The following is a 5,245-nucleotide window of genomic DNA, read 5'->3' on the forward strand; positions in this document are numbered from 1 at the left end:
GACCATTTACTGCTGTATAGACAAAACTGCATAATGATTCAGCTTGTGTTTGGACGCCACCAGAATATAACAAACATGACGCTTAGTATTAACTGTATTGATAGTTCTTTTAAGTGACAGTCACTGCTAAAAAAAAAACATTGCTCTTGAATTTACGAACTACTCAGCATATATGGTTCAACACCCTTAGACCTACTTAAAAACAATTGGGAGACAGATTTAGATGAACCGATTTCAGAAGAAATTTGGCACAAAATAATACAGGGAATTTTCTCATCATCCATATGCCTTAGACGTGCTGTAATACAATTTAATATTGTACACCGTCTGCACTGGTCTAAAGTCAGACTCTCTAAAATTAAAGCTGACATAGACACCACATGTGATCGATGTAGGCAGGCCCTCTTCTGCACATGTTCTAGACATGTTTAAGACTTTACACATTCTGGCTTAATATTTTTGAGAACTTTTCCGGGGTATTTGGAAAGACAGTAGAGCCGTCCCCATTTATTGCATTGTTTGGTGTGGCCCCGGTAAACACCTCTCTTAGCAAAAGGGAAATTAACATGTTGGCCTTTTGTTGTCTTCCGGCTAGGAGACTGATACTGTTTAAATGGAAAGACCCTAATCCACCGACACATAGCCACTGGATAAGGGAAGTCATGAACCATCTTAAGTTGGAGAAAATTAGACATACAGTCAGAGGGTCTACTGGGACATTTTATAATATCTGGCAGCCTTTCTTAACTTTTGTTGAGGGAATGGAAGCAGGTAACATTGCAATGTAAAAATGTTTTATTTCATGGACATCTAAGTATGTATGGTGTTCAGGGGAGGGGGGTTTAGTTGTGTGTTTCTCCTTTCTGTATAATGTGAAAACTAATAAAAAAACTTTGATCAAAAAAAGCAAAAAAAAAACATTACTCTGAAAATGAATGCGTCATTGAGTAGTACCGCTGCTAAATATGTTGGACGCCGATAAAGTGCAATGCTTATATCACTTTAACTGTTTTCATAATGTGCTAAACAGCGTATAAAATAGCTGTAACAACAAAAGACCACTGCTGCATAACCATGCAGTAAAACTGCTGCTTATATGCTTCAGTGATACACTCATGCATCTGTTGACATGATGCTAGTTTAAAACTTGTGAGATAGCTCATTTAGGAATGATAACCGGACCACACAAAAGCGCATATGTGGAATAAAAGATTATTTTTACTTATCTTAGATGTTGATTCAGATGCCTTCTGAAAGCGTGCTACAGACTGCTAACAGCCATCAGCCAACTAACAATGAGCAACACATATTTATTAATCTTTGATTAAGTTAATAAAAATACAAACTGTTCATTGTTAGTTCATGTCAGCTCAGGTCCATTAAATAATGTGTTTGATTTTAAAAGCTAGTGTTTTAGTAAATGGTGAAATAAACATTAACAAAGATTAATAAATGCTTTTACTTTACTTAGTTTTCATTGTTAGTTCATTTTAGTTCATTAGTTCAGTTAACTATTGTTCCATTACCACCAAGTGTTACCTTTGAATCTTTTCTTGAAAATGGTATAAAAGTTTTTTAAAGCAATAAGAAACCACTATAAATACAAATTGTACATTTCCAAGAACTTGCCGCATATGTTTTGAACTAGATTTCCAAAATATTTTTCCTTTTTTGTTCAGGGACACACTTGTGTGTCATAGACCCACACCATTTATAGGCATATTTACATATTAGGTTTTATGATACCCAACATTCGTTCATATGTCAAGCATTAAAAATGTATTCAAATTGCTATTTAAATAATTTGAAAAGTATGCATTTCAGTTGTGAGTTTGCCGTATATTATACAGTATAAAAACTGTCCAAAATATAAAGTCACAGGCCATAATTTCACATGCATGTATTTGAGAAGTACAGTACAGTAAACCCTGTACATAAGTATACATATAGTACACTTAAGTTCTGAGCCTTTCACATACTAAACACGTAACAGGCAATGTGGTTTGTCTAAACAATGCATTGGGGCAGTGGTGTTGCATGATTTACTCTTGTTTGGATTACTTCACACTGATTGTATAAGGGATTTTGAAAGGCATTTTGCAAGTTTTGGTAGAGATGCGGAAGTTGCACAAAAGTTGACTTATTGTCATGTCATCTACATGGGAATTCATTGGACCAAGCCCTGGTTTACTCACATCCAGCCAGTATTTAAGCCATAGTACCACAGCTGTCAGAGTAAATACAGACTGTGACATTACAATAACTGGACAAGAGCATCTGTACAAGGTAACTCATTCATCTCTTGATTTATATGACATTTATGGCTTTTGAATCTGTCTTTATTATTGGTAAATGAATAATCATGAACACGAGCAAGCAAAATGCGTTATAAAAAAATTATACTGTGGAAAACAATATTTAGAGAATAAAGATTTCACATTAATCTCTTTTGCTGCTTTTGTTTTGTAGGATGAAGTCAACACAGGCAATGATACTGATGCTTTTTGTTGCATCAGTCTTTTCAAAACCAGTAAGTACAGTATCAATTAAATGTTTTCTTTTACATTTTTATTATGTTTTTTACATATATAAAATGTTACTTTTATAGCTACTTTGGTTTCTTTCAAAAGAATAAAGTACTATTAATAATGATACTTTTTTCAACTGTTTGAATCCTCAGTTTCCTTTGCGCAGAGGATCTGATTCATCAGACTCTGTGCAGTCAAGAATCAGTTCAGAGGAAAGTGATTCAAGATCCGGTTCAGAGGAAAGTGATTCTCTGAATCGTCGGTTTCCTTTGCGCAGAGGATCTGATTCATCAGACTCTGTGCAGTCAAGAATCAGTTCAGAGGAAAGTGATTCAAGATCCGGTTCAGAGGAAAGTGATTCTCTGAATCGTCGGTTTCCTTTGCGCAGAGGATCTGATTCATCAGACTCTGTGCAGTCAAGAATCAGTTCAGAGGAAAGTGATCCAAGTTCCAGTTCAGGGGAAAGTGATTCAAGATCCGGTTCAGAGGAAAGTGATTCTTTGAATCGTCGGTTTCCTTTGCGCAGAGGATCTGATTCATCAGACTCTGTGCAGTCAAGATCCAGTTCAGAGGAAGATGATTCTTTGAATCGTCGGTTTCCTTTGCGCAGAGGATCTGATTCATCAGAGTCTGTGCAGTCAAGATCCAGTTCAGAGGAAAGCGATTCTCTGAATCGTCGGTTTCCTTTGCGCAGAGGATCTGATTCATCAGAGTCTGTGCAGTCAAGATCCAGTTCAGAGGAAGATGATTCATCCAGACAGGATTCAAATTCTGAATCAAACGAGTCTAAATCAAGTGAATCTGATTCTTCTGAGGAAGTCATTACGGTAGCTAGGACCACAAAAAAACCACCAACCACTACCTGTGATGGCAGGGGTGACAACGACGACTGCTAATCTGCTAATAACTTGCAATATTGCTGTTTAATCATATTTTAATGCAAAATTAATGTACAAATAACAATGTACAACTGATTATAGTGCACAGTATAACAATGTGCTTTGAAAACGAATGATACTAATGAATGATTTAACTAATAAAGATTATATCTGCATGTCACCATTATGGTTTTAAGTGCTCATTTCGATTATTTATTTATTTATTTATTTTATTTATTTATTTATTTTTTCATTTAAGAACAATTTTATGATGTCACTACCTTTAATATGATGCAAAAAAAAAAAAAAAAAAAAAAAAAAATCGAGTCATTTTTAAAAGGGGTTTTTATTGGTAGTATTTTGTCTGAATTAAGAAAATATGATTTAATATCAGCATATTAATATGTGGGTTCAGTAACTTTTCTTGTAACTTTTTCAGTAACCAAATGAAATAATAATAATAATAATAATAATAACAATATACAATTATTATTATCAGTAGTTGTAGTAGTATTACCATAGCATTAGTGTAAATGACATGGAACCTTCTATGTACGTTATTTTCAATTCACAGGTTTTTTTCATGAGGTCAAAATAAATCAAATTAACAGCACCATCCTAGCAGTGTTGGGGAAAGTTCCTTTTAAAAGTAATTCATTACAATATTGCGTTACTCCCTAAAAAACAACTAAATGCCTTACTTTTTATGAAAAGTAATGCGTTGATACTTTTGCGTTACTTTTTCTCGCCTTTTGTTGTAAATTTAAAAGTAATGTGTTACTTTACTGGTTACTTGAAAAAAGTGATTTGATTATGTAACTCATTAACTTATGTTACCTGTTATGCCTTATCCCAACACTGCATTCTATGGTATTAAAGAACTTTAATTAATCTCAACAATTTACATCATATGCTACATTGCATTCGTTTTGCATGGTTACAAATTACACTGAAAGTCAAAAGGTGCATATGCTGAATGATAATGAAAAGGCTATTTGGGATCGGAAGCATATTGCTTGTTACAATCTAACTTAATGGTCTATGACATAAGATACAGTTGAGCTCAAAAGTTTACATACCCCTTGCAGAATCTGCAAAAATGTTAATCATTTTAACAAAATAAGAAGGATCATGAAAATTGCATGTTATTTTTTATTTAGTACTGTCCTTAATAAACTATTTCACATAACAGTTGTTTACATGAAGTCCACAAGACAAAAAAATAGCAGAATTTATAAAAATGACCCCATTCAAAAGTTTACACACCCTTGATTCTTAATACTGTGTGTAGTTACCTGGATGATCCACGACTGTTTTTTTGTTTTGTGATGACTGTTCATGAGTCCCTTGTTTGTTCTGAGCAGTTAAACTGAGCTCTGTTCTTCAGAAAAAGGTCCTGCAGTTTCTTCAGTTTTCCAGCATCTTCTGCATATTTGAACCCTTTCCAGCAGTGACTATATGATTTTGAGATCCATCTTTTCACACTGAGGACAACTGAGAGACTCAAACAAAATTATTACAAAAGCTGCAAACATGATGCTCACTGGTGCTCCAGAAGGAAACACAATGCGTTAAGAGTCAGGGGTGAAAACTTTTGAACAAGAAGTTGATGTGCAAGTTTTTTTTATTTTGTTTAAAGAACATATTTTTTCATTTAGTTCTGCCCTTTGGAAGCTACAAAAGATACTTACATGTTTCCCAGAAGACAAAAAAAAGTTTTTTTTTTTTTTATTACAATTTATTTTGTTCATCCAATTCAAAAAGTTTACATCCCCGACTCTTAATGCATCGTGTTTACTTCTGGAGCATCAGTGAATGTTTGAACCTTGTTTAATACTT

General features: G+C 33.9%; 1 long non-coding RNA gene across 1 annotated transcript; it reads left to right on the top strand.

Annotated features, from left to right (window-relative positions):
• Positions 1-2,123: 2,123 nt before the first annotated feature.
• LOC127521727 (uncharacterized) lies at positions 2,124-3,587 on the top strand. The gene is made up of 3 exons (XR_007932455.1): positions 2,124-2,286; positions 2,470-2,530; positions 2,681-3,587. It is a non-coding gene; the product is annotated as an uncharacterized LOC127521727 (long non-coding RNA).
• Positions 3,588-5,245: the final 1,658 nt, after the last annotated feature.

This window comes from Ctenopharyngodon idella, chromosome 10 (genome assembly GCF_019924925.1).
Source record: "Ctenopharyngodon idella isolate HZGC_01 chromosome 10, HZGC01, whole genome shotgun sequence".
NCBI lineage: Eukaryota > Metazoa > Chordata > Actinopteri > Cypriniformes > Xenocyprididae > Ctenopharyngodon > Ctenopharyngodon idella.